At 45.8% G+C, this 11,816-nt stretch overlaps 1 long non-coding RNA gene across 2 annotated transcripts in view; it reads left to right on the top strand.

Annotated features, from left to right (window-relative positions):
* Nucleotides 1–11,194, top strand: part of LOC119305288 — a 29,024-nt gene extending 17,830 nt beyond the window's left edge. Inside the window, exons 3-6 of one of the 2 annotated variants that reach the window (XR_005148602.1) lie at nt 5,161–5,355; nt 9,976–10,123; nt 10,202–10,447; nt 10,978–11,194. This is a non-coding gene — a long non-coding RNA (uncharacterized LOC119305288). Of the gene's footprint in view, nt 1–5,160; nt 5,356–9,975; nt 10,124–10,201; nt 10,459–10,977 lie in introns of both variants that reach the window. The other variant, XR_005148601.1, reaches the window with a different exon arrangement.
* Nucleotides 11,195–11,816: the final 622 nt, after the last annotated feature.

The raw sequence follows: 11,816 nt of genomic DNA on the forward strand, positions 1-11,816 counted from the left end.
AGCTCAATATGCAACTGCATATTGACGAAACACCACGATAAGTTATTTAGTTTGAACCCGTTTATGTACCCAACAATATTAAATGTTGTTAAGCATGGCAAGAGGGTGAAGCAAATGAAAACTACCTATCTAGTCAAGGTTAAATGAGGCCGGAAGCAACAAACAACAATTCCGGAGAATCCCCATATCATTTAGCAATTCAATGCGAGCAACAATTTTAAACATTTTAAATGTTGTTATCATGATGCGGATGACATATACAAGTATTATGCAATTTTTTTTAAGAAAATGTTGACATGAGCATGTTATGAAGCATTTGGTCACCATGGCGGAACAAAAAGGGTGCCACGGCGGCGAAACAAAAATGGTGCCACGGCAACATTCCGGTCCCGGTAACTCATGGAGATACCGGTGCAAAAGGAGGCGTGCGGATGTGCGGAACATGCTGGAGATGGTGGGGTGCTCCCGACTACCGGGTTCCCACGGGTTAGTGGCATGGAAAATGAGTGACAATTCGAACACGGTGCAAACGTATCGTACATCTCATACATGCAAGGCCATCTCATCGCGGTCGTCTCGGGTTATACCTTTGAAGCGTGCGTTTTTGGAGCGCTTCGATTTCGGAGCGGTGTAGAGGAAGTAGGCGTTCACGGGACGTCGTGGAAGTAGTCGTTCGCGGCGTCGGTAGAGGTACATCTCGTAGTGGAAGTAGGTGTTCATGATCCGTAGATGTTCGGGGTCCACGGGGTCTTCGAGGGTTGACGGTAGTGGTACACGTTTTTGTAGTCGTCCAGGGTCGTCGAGAGAGGTACTTGTCGCATCACCGTGTAGTCGATCTTGGCAAGCGATGGTCGTCGTGGTACTTGGCGAATCCACGTAGTCGAACATGGGTTGTAGTGGTACTTGACGCTCGTAGACATCCAGGGTCATCGTAGAGGTACTCTTCGTCCATGAAAGTAGCAGTGGAGCACACTCATGCCTCGGGTCTTTGCGGATGCAAACAGCAGCACAGGGCTGGCCGAGGCAACACGGGACAAGGGCGAGGCGACGCCGCGGGGTTGCGGGAGGCGAAGCCACAGGGCGGCGCGCGGGGCAGACAACGGGGATGGCCGAGATGAGGAGGACCCGGTCCCTAGACCTCGGACCTAGACGGAGACGGGCGAGGGAAGGGGCGGTCAGGCGACCGACGGGGCACGGCAGGCTGCTTGGTGGAGGAGTCGCGCGGCCGAGGAGGCGCGCGGGAGCAGGGTCGCACGCAGAGGCGACGAGGAGGAGGCCACGGGCGAGGGAGGAGGTTGGGCGCGCTTGGGGACGAGCTCCGATGGAGCTGCTCGCTGTCGACGGCCGGAAACAGAGACGAGGCAGAGGAGGGGCACGGGCGCAGGAGGCTGAGAGGGGCGATGGGTTCGGGCGCTGCGGGTGGAGGGAGAGTTCGGGCGCGGGGAGAGGGAATCGATCGATGAGCGTGTGGCGGCGGCACAGAGGGAGAGATCGACAGGAGGGAGTCGGGCTAGGGTTAGAGGGGGGCGTGGCTGGGCCTTGGGCCGGCTTAGCCTTGGGTCAAATGGGCTGCGGGGAAGCGGCCCTCTTCTCTCTCTCTCTCTTATATTTTCTTAGCAGAAAACAATTAAAGAGAAGAAAAGGAAAGAGAGGGTTAGGGAAAGGATTTGCGCATGGAGACAATTTTCCCGGACTCACAAAAATGAGCTCAATCCAGGAAAAAATAGAAGTGGGCATGATCGAAAGATTTAAATTCAAACTCATTTGAAATTCAAATGGGTTTGAACTAGGACTTGATGAAAGGAAGGTCCAAAATGTTCGGATTTTTGGTGGAGCTCCGGAAAATGATGAAATAAATATTGGCAAGGTTGGAGACCAAACTTGAAGCAGAAAAGGAACGAAATTATTTGTAAGTGTGTTTTGGTGATTCCAAAATAAAGAAATATTTAATATAGCTCCCTAATATTGGAGGATAAGTTATAAAGAGAAGTCACCATGTGAGTTCCCTCGGTTTAAATGGATCGAAAAATCCATACAATTTATTTAGTTGAGTTTTAAAAATTAAATGGCATGATGGCATGATGACATGATGCAAAGCAAAAAAAAAGAGCAAGCACAAATGAAACAGACGGTGATCACGAAAATATGGAAGTCTTCTGGAGCGTCGGTCTTGGGGCGTTACAATCAAAGCGTTTGGGTTTATGCAGACTTATGGAGAAGCCTGCGTTTACAAGAAAGTGAGTGGGAGCTCTGTAGCATTTCTCATATTATATGTAGATGACATACTCTTGATGGGAAATGATATAGAACTTTTGGACAGCATTAAGGCCTACTTGAATAAGTGTTTTTCAATGAAGGACCTTGGAGAAGCTGCTTATATATTAGGCATCAAGATCTATAGGGATAGATCAAGACGCCTCATAGGTCTTTCACAAAGCACATACCTTGATAAGATTTTGAAGAAGTTCAAAATGGATCAGTCCAAGAAGGGGTTCTTGCCTGTATTGCAAGGTGTGAGATTGAGCTCGGCTCAATGCCCGACCACGGCAAAAGATAAAGAAGAGATGAGTGTCATCCCCTATGCTTCAGCCATAGGATCTATTATGTATGCCATGCTGTGTACCAGACCTGATGTAAACCTTGCCGTAAGTTTGGTAGGTAGGTACCAAAGTAATCCCGGCAAGGAACACTGGACAGCGGTCAAGAATATCCTGAAGTACCTGAAAAGGACAAAGGACATGTTTCTCGTTTATGGAGGTGACGAAGAGCTCGTCGTAAAGGGTTACGTCGACGCTAGCTTCGACACAGATCTGGATGACTCTAAGTCACAAACCGGATACGTGTATATGTTGAATGGTGGAGCAGTAAGCTGGTGCAGCTGCAAGCAGAGCGTTGTGGCGGGATCTACATGTGAAGCGGAGTACATGGCAGCCTCGGAGGCAGCGCATGAAGCTATTTGGGTGAAGGAGTTCATCACCGACCTAGGAGTCATACCCAATGCGTCGGGGCCGATCAAACTTTTCTGTGACAATACTGGAGCTATTTCCCTTGTGAAGGAGCCCATATTTCACAAGAAGACCAGGCACATCAAGCGTCGTTTCAACTCCATCCGTGAAAATGTTCAAGATGGAGACATAGAAATTTGCAAAGTACATACGGATCTGAATGTCGCAGATCCGTTGACTAAACCTCTCTCGCGAGAAAAACATGATCAGCACCAGGACTCTATGGGTGTTCGATTCATCACAATGTAACTAGATCATTGACTCTAGTGCAAGTGGGAGACTTTTGGAAATATGCCCTAGAGGCAATAATAAAAGTGTTATTATCATATTTCTTTGTTCATGATAATAGTCTTTTATTCATGTTATAACTGTATTATTCGGAAATCGTAATACACGTGTGAGTACATAGACCACAATATGTCCCTAGTGAGCCTCTAGTTGACTAGCTCGTTGTGATCAACAGATAGCCATGGTTTCCTGGCTATGGACATTGGATGTCGTTGATAACGGGATCACATCATTAGGAGAATGATGTGATGGACAAGACCCAATCATAAGCATAGCACAAAGGTCGGTTAGTTTGTTTGCTAGAGCTTTTCCAATGTCAAGTATCTCTTCCTTCGACCATGAGATCGTGTAACTCCCGGATACCGTAGGAGTGCTTTGGTTGTATCAAATGTCACAACATAACTGGGTGATTATAAAGGTGCACTACAGGTATCTCCGAAAGTGTCTGTTCGGTTGACACGGATCGAGACTGGGATTTGTCACTCAGTATGACGGAGAGGTATCTCTGGGCCCACTCGGTAATGCATCATCATAATGAGCTCAAAGTGACCAAGTGGTTGATCACGGGATCATGCATTACGGTACGAGTAAAGTGACTTGCCGGTAACGAGACTGAACAAGGTATTGGGATACCGACGATCGAGTCTCGGGAAAGTAACGTACCGATTGACAAAGGGAATTGTATATGGGGTTTGATCGAATCCTCGACATCGTGGTTCATCCGATGACATCATCGAGGAGCATGTGGGAGCCAACATGGGTATCCAGATCCCGCTGTTGGTTATTGACCGGAGAGTCTCGGTCATGTCTGCATGTCTCCCGAACCCGTAGGGTCTACACACTTAAGGTTCGGTGACGCTAGGGTTATTAGGAAGACTTGTATGTGATTACCGAAAGTTGTTCGGAGTCCCGGATGAGATCCCGGACGTCACGAGGAGTTCCGGAATGGTCCGGAGGTGAAGTTTTATATATGGGAAGTTGTCATACGGACACCAGAAGAATTCGGGGTCCTATCGGTATTGTACCAGGGCCACCGGAGGGGTTCCGGGGGTCCACCGGGAGGGGCCACCCCTCCCGGAGGGCCACATGGGCCGCAAGGGGCAGGGAGCCAGCCCCTGGAGGGCTGGTCGCGCCCCCCACCTTGGGCCCATGCGCCTAGGGTTGGGGGGGAAACCCTAAAGGGGGCGCCTCCCTTGCTTGGGGGGCAAGCCTCCCCTCCCTGGCCGCCGCCCCCCCTCTAGATCCCATCTAGAGGGGTTGGCCCCCCTTGCCCCTTCCCCTATAAATAGAGGGGTGAGGGGAGGGCTGCAGGACACAACTCAAGGCGCAGCCCCTCCCCTCCCCAACACCTCTCCTCCTCCGTACGTGCTTGGCGAAGCCCTGTCGGAGTACTGTTGCACCAACTACATCACGCCGTCGTGCTATCGTTGGAGCTGCCTTCCTCAACCTCTCCTTCCTCCTTGCTGGATCAACACGGAGGAGACGTCGTCCGTCCCGTACGTGTGTTGAACGCGGAGGTGCTGTCCGTTCAGCACTTGGTCATCGGTGATCCGAATCACGGCGAGTACGACTCTATCATCACCATCCCCTTGAACGCTTCTGCACTCGATCTACAAGTGGTATGTAGATGCGAACTCACTCCCTTGACTCGTTGCTTAGATGAACTCATAGATGGATCTTGGTGAAACCGTAGAAAAAATTTTAATTTTCTGCAACGTTCTCCAACATGCCGCACCATTAGATTCTCATTGCATCATTAGTTAACTTTTGTTGGCAGGTTTTAAACTTCTCCTGATGGTATTTCAGATGGCCAAGTTTGTAATTAGCAGGATGGGTAATACTCACATCCACTCTAATTAATGAGCAGGATGGGATGGTGTTCTACCCCTCCGTGTCCCCAAAATGTGCCAATGGATGACATTCTCCAGATTAACAAGTTCATTTGTGCTGCTGCTCTTACGATGTCTCGGGGCATTGGGGTGGGCAAGATGAAGGTGCTCAGCGGTTGCTGCAAGCGCTGTGAGGCCGGGCGGTGGAGGCGTACGCATGGGCCACAGTTCAGGTATGTGTGCGCCCTCCCTAGGAATCTCATACTTGCATCTGGTTGTTAGAGTTGGCAATACCGCTGAGGAGTTGTACTATTTGTTGTGCCTGAAAACAGCTCCAGCAGTATGCAGATGGACGATTAGCGAACTTATGTCTACACTATGCAGAAAACACTGAATTATTCACCTCAAATTTGCTGGCATGCGCAACATTCCCTATTAGGCAGAAGAGACTTGTGGTACATGCCATTGCAAATTTCGGGAGAAAAGAGGAGGAGTATGGCACTTTGTGTATTAGGTAGAAGGAGACTGGGGCAATGAGCACCATGTTCACGCATGTGTACACAATTTCTAGCTTGTTGAATGGTATGGTTGTTTTGTAGGATATGTCTCAGAATCCACCATGCCAAGAACTAGTAGCCAAAGGTCTTCATGGAACTGGGTGGCATTTTCGTCACATATTTCATGTTGATTTTACAATTTGAGCATTCGGCTTGAATACCCTTTAAACTTTCCGTCACTATGTTCTTATCATTTTGGTGTAGCACTTCATGTCACAATTGAATGTTTAATTCTTACCACTGCATAAACTTGCAGTTTGTACTGATTCATTACTAAATGAGCAGTATGATCTCTCTCCCTCTCCTCTGGTTCTATCTCATGCCTTCCAATGTTTTGTGTTTCACATGGCCTAATCTCTTTGTGTTTGTCTATTATTTATTTGGCTCTTTTGAAATTTGTAGTTTTAACTTCTTACTCCATGTCCATGTATTACAAGATAGTAAGAAAACAAGTGGAATGGGCGTTTTCCAACCTGGCAACGCCCAGCTTCCTCTCAAGAGGCGCCACAGGTGGCGCCCCAACCCCTAGTTTACCTTATAAAGGACGCTAGGATAGCAGCCCCTCTCAGGCCATCCACGCGGCCAGCAATTGGAAATCGCGTTCGGTTTCACCGGATCCGGCTTGCCTGCTCCCTTCCCATGCTCCCATCCGTGCTCCCACTTCATCCTATGGCTGTCCTTTTTCCTTTTTTTTCTTCTAATCTAATCATCTTCCCCCTGATTTTCAGGGGGTGGGGCCGGGTCTTATTTTCTTCCAATCAAATCAAGCCACGTACGCGGGAGCACGGATGGGAGCATGGGAAGGGAGTAGGCAAGTCTCGTCCGGTTTCACCTCGTTCCCTGCCTAGCCTCTATTGATGACGCCTGGGCCCGATTTTGTGGCCCATTGCGTCCTGCGCGTGCGAGAGAAAAAGCGAGCGAGCGAGCAGCACTGTAGCGAGAGGAAAGGGAGGACAAAAGGTAGCGATGCTCGTGACCTAACCCGCGACCCCCGCCTCCTCTCCTGCCGCCGCCGCTTCCTCCTCTCCTTTCCTCGATGTCGCCAGGGCCTCGCCCTCACCGGCCAAATCCTCTCCTTCCTCGAGCCCCGCGTCCCCCTCCATCTCCCATCCGCATCTCTCCTCCTCCCATGCGCTCCCCTGTCCCATCCATGCCCAGCAGGACGGTCGCAGCAGTGGCGAGCGGCGGCGAGAGTAGGGGCCGGGTCAAGGCAGGTGTTGACGGCATAGATGCAGATGACAGTGGCCGTCGAAGGGGGCCTGGCGTGCGTAGTGGCGGATGGAAGGGCAGTAGCGGCCTGTGGGGCGTCGACCGGAACGGGAGCGACCTCCGTGGAAGAGAAGGGCCCGCCAGGCTCGTGCACGCGGGAGAAGCTGGGGGCGCTCGTCGATTGGGCAGATGGCGGCCATCAAAGTTTCTTCAATCGATCTGGACAGGGTCATGACAGCTACGCGAGGGGTGGAGGCGAGCGACCCTCTGGAGCCGCGCACATCGAGAGGTAGCAGCCGTGTATCTCCTCCTTCCCTTCTCTTCTCCCCTCCTCCTCTCCAATCTAGCCTGCCGTCCTCAGCATCTTCCTCTTCCATTTTTTTACTCCATGATTTTCTGATTCTCTGTTAATCTATGTGATTTCTGAATTTCTGGTTACTTGTGAAGAGTAGAAAAAGAATTTTGATGAAGAAGAACAGGGGGGGTTCACTCTCTCTCTTGAGTTCAATCATGTTTGTTCCTGGATTTTGATGTTTGATTTTTTTCTGTGTAATAGAGCACATGGCATGATTTTGTACTCCTATTTACTACTAACAAAAGCTACTCCCTCCGTTCCTAAATATTTGTCTTTCTAGAGATTTCAATAAGTGACTACATATGGAGCAAAATGAATGAATCTACACTCTAAAATATGTCTATATACATCCGTATGTGGTAACCATTTGAAATCCTAAAAAGACAAATATTTAGGAACGGAGGGAGTAGATTTGTGTATGAAGATCTTGAATACAATCATGTTTGTTCCTGCATTTTGGTGTGTGTTAGTCTTCTGAACAAAAGATGTTGGGCATGCCTCTGTATGAGCTAGCTGTAATATTTTTCCACGGAATATGATGATTCAGGTTCATCTTTGATATGGTTGTTTTCACCATACCAAAGTACATGGAAATCTAGGCTTGCAGATTAATATAGCTTCAGATGCTTTGTTTTGGGGAGGAGGTAGAAATCATGGTTGTGCTTAAGCTTTTGTTCTTTATTTATCTTTGAGGCATAAATTCAAATGATTAGTGTATGCATGGTAATCTTTGTGCTTTTGACAATCACTAGAGGACCAACTAATTTATGCTTGATTATCTGCTCCTTTTTATTCCTGACATTTAGCTCTTGCCCTTAATCAATTCTTTTGAAAGGAGCTCTTCCTCCGCCTCTGCCTGGGCGCGATCTGCACTGTCAGTACGTATGTTGTGGCCATGCCAACAAAAATCGCTTAATTAGATTTCTATTTTTAACTAATCCCTCTTCCGTTTCAGTCATATTAATGTTCAAGTCTGAATACCTTTTCTCCTATATATATTATACATCACGTCATGGCATAATTTAGTTAATGGCATTATGGAAGGACTCATGTAGTCATTGGTTACAATGGTGGTTCATGAAGTTCAAAAAATGTGTTCTTTACAGATTTGAGATGATAAAAATTCAGAATAGGTAAGAGAATAAGCCATGTTTCTTCTTTGCTGGTCTGGTTGTCATGTGCCGCATAGTTTTTTCTGCCCCACATACTACTGGCTGCCTCTTTGTTGTTTTACTAGATCCATCTCTATGAACTTTGTTATTTATAGTGGATCTGTTTATTATTTCCGGTCCAGCTTAGGGTAAGCATTATGAATCACATGTTGTTTCATCTTTTTTTTGTCAAGAACTGAACATTTAGAGAACTTACCAGTCTTCTCTTAAATTTTACATGTATGGCCGCTCCCTGAGTGCTCATAGGTTTTTTCTCTCTTCTCATTCTATAGTCTGTACAACTGTCCGTTCCTCTTTAGGTGGCGTATCTTGGAACCCTCTAACACCAGGGAGTTTGTATTTGTTGGAACTTTGTACTGTTCTTTCGATAAGTAATAGAATTATTCAGGCTGAGCCAAGTTTCGCTTTCATCCAGTCATAGATATGGCCAAATGCAAATCCTCCTTCTACTATATATCTCACTGCTTACATTTCATCAATAGTGCATTTCGTACTCGGAACAGTAATCAAAAATGTGTATTGTAGTAAAGAGCAATAGTAGCGTGAATTTTTCAATCTGAGGCATTGTTCTTTATTGAAGATATTTTGTGATGATGCAGCATGGGGTGAGATAACTTACGAAACAGATTTAGCAAGGGCACTGGACAATTCAGGCCACATAAGGGGCATCAAATTATTTGGGCAAGTATTATAAATCATCGATAGTTTGATTTTCAGTAAATGCCTGAACATATTACAAAAGAATTAGGGTTACGACATCAGAGAAAAAAAGTGAATCTTCAGTAAGCTATGAGAATACATACAGAATCAACACTTGAAAAGTATTCTTCAGGATTTAAGAAGTATGTTTTGCCCCATTTCAGATGACAGAAATTAATTCTCTCTGGACATTGACATGTTCCATTAGACGAGTAACTTCAGCTTGACTATCTAGCATTTGTCCAAGATTTTCCTGTTTACAAGCATAGTCATATCCATTGTTTTTAAGGCGTCCTGCCTTGGACGCTTAGGCGACGCTTAGGCGATAAGGTGCCCCCCAGCGCCTTACAAATATGCCCGCCTTAGGCGCTTAGGCGTCGCCTAGACGATAAGGCGCCCCCCAGCGCCTTAGATCGCCTTACCGCCTTAAAAACTATGGTCATATCCAGGGGTCATGCTTGGATCTTGCTGAACGCAAAGTCAGTCTGCAGCAACAAGACGTTGCCATGCAAAGCCCTTGGAGGCATATGGTTTCGTGGGGTCCATCATGGCGCCTGCTCTGTGCATCATGTCCGCGTATGGTCCAGAGCGCTGACTCCTCCTACATCGTGGCCACTGGCTACCCCAAGAAGTACTCGCCTTCTCCTCCTCCCACCGTGACTACGGTTTTCTTTGTTCCCTGATGGTCCTCGCCAACCCAGGAGCTGACTATGCTGATTTATAAGCCCATTTATAGTAATAATTCGAGCCCTACATTTTCAAATCTTCTTAGGTTTACCAAACTTGCAGTACTGTAATTTTTTATCAAAACTATAAAAGATTGTGCATTGACTATGTATCTGATAGTTATTTTATACATAGGTGCCAAATCTTGCTCATGGAGGGATCATATATAGCCAGACACTTATAGTAGATGAAGCTCACCGTTCGTATCATGAGAATGTGGGAACACTCTAATATGGATTCTACTGTGTTACATGGTCCAAATTTCCTTATGGTTGATCACAAGGTAAAGTTCATAACCGAACTACAATTTCACATCTCATTGCAGCAGATTATATGATTCAGTCTATGTACAACTTTTCAGGGCAACACAATGGAAGGAACGATCCCCACATATAGGATGTGTACCTACGAAAATGAGTTCCAAAAAGGGGTCATATATACGATTGAAAACTTTTATGATACGTACAGCCAGGAAAAAAATACAGGGCGGTGGAGCATCCGTTCTGGCTCAGATTCGCTCAACAAACATTAATATAACCAGTCGTTCCGCAACCAGAAGATTTACCTGTGTGTGGAACGACTGGTTATATGAATGTTTTCATCTTCGGTCAGCACTTAGTAAGCACTACTTTTATTACAGTTTCTTTTGCTGCCTATCAAAGTATTATTTATTTCAGTCTGCTCTGCTTATTCAGATGTTGTTAGATCGATGTGAAACTTTCTCATTAGAAGAATCCACCCAAAACCAATCACAATCGAAAACAATTGAAAGCAGTTCCGGAATTGACACTTGATTCTTCACCTGTAGCAAACCGCATTGTAGAGGTTGATGAAATGTTGCGTGCCACGGTACCAGGGAGGATAGTCTAAGTTGGATATGTCTTGTCTTCTTTTCACTTCATGTCCAATTTTCTCTTATCGCCTATTCTATCATCACAATTCCCAGCAGAGCATTGACTTCCTTTAAGGCAGGGACGTTAAGGGTATATTTTGAGAATTTACTTACAAAATTTGAGCTTAGAGAACTAATTGTGGATAGGTGATCCTTTGATAACTACTAATGTTGTGAGTTTCATTTAACCAACTACATGCATTGGTATTTTTCTTAATTCACCATGGTCTTCTCTGTTTGTATAGATAGAAGGACACCGAGAGGCACGTGCGATGTGATTTCCCTGTAGACATCATGTCTGACGGTACCTCATTCGAGGATGGTCTCTTTGTCGCACAATCGACGACACTGTGGGGCTCTGCAGGATGTTTTCCCATGAAAAACCAGAGACTGCGAACTTCATCACCGATAATTCGCTCCACCTTCTAAACAGCAAGTATGCATCTTTATCTTTGTGCAAAAAGGTTAGAGACAAATTTTATTGATTACATGGTTTCAGAAGAAATCGACTTATCTTCGTTCTCCAAAAATATATGACTAACCTTACAATACGACACTTTTTCCTAAATATTGGTTCCCCTAAACCCTTCTTTCGTTTTAGATGAATATATTGAGTTGTCAGTTCATTACTCATAACTGATTGATTGTTGCATTGTCGTATACTTTTGGTTCTACTAGATTCTACTAAATTTGGCCTTTGCTGTACTTGAAAAATCAAATAACTGAACTTGCTTTATTTATGTTCTCTGTAGTTGTATAAACCCTTTATATGCAAATGAACTGTCAGTTAGTTCATTACTCACAACTGATTGACTGTTGCTTTGTCGTATACTTTTGGTTCTGCAAGGTTCTACTAAATTTGGCCCTTGCTGTACTTGAAAAATCAAATATCCGAACTTGCTTTATTTCAGTTCTCTGTAGTTGTATAAACCCTATATATGCAAATGGTGCCTATCGGTAGGTTTTGATTTTGCTACATTATGCCCTTATAGAAACTTGAAATATCAAGCAACGTAACTTGCCTTATCTCAGGTAGTTGTATAAACTCTGTAGATGCATCACACTGTGTTCATCAGTGCTATGT

The sequence above is a fragment of the Triticum dicoccoides genome, chromosome 5B (genome assembly GCF_002162155.2).
Source record: "Triticum dicoccoides isolate Atlit2015 ecotype Zavitan chromosome 5B, WEW_v2.0, whole genome shotgun sequence".
Lineage (NCBI taxonomy): Eukaryota > Viridiplantae > Streptophyta > Magnoliopsida > Poales > Poaceae > Triticum > Triticum dicoccoides.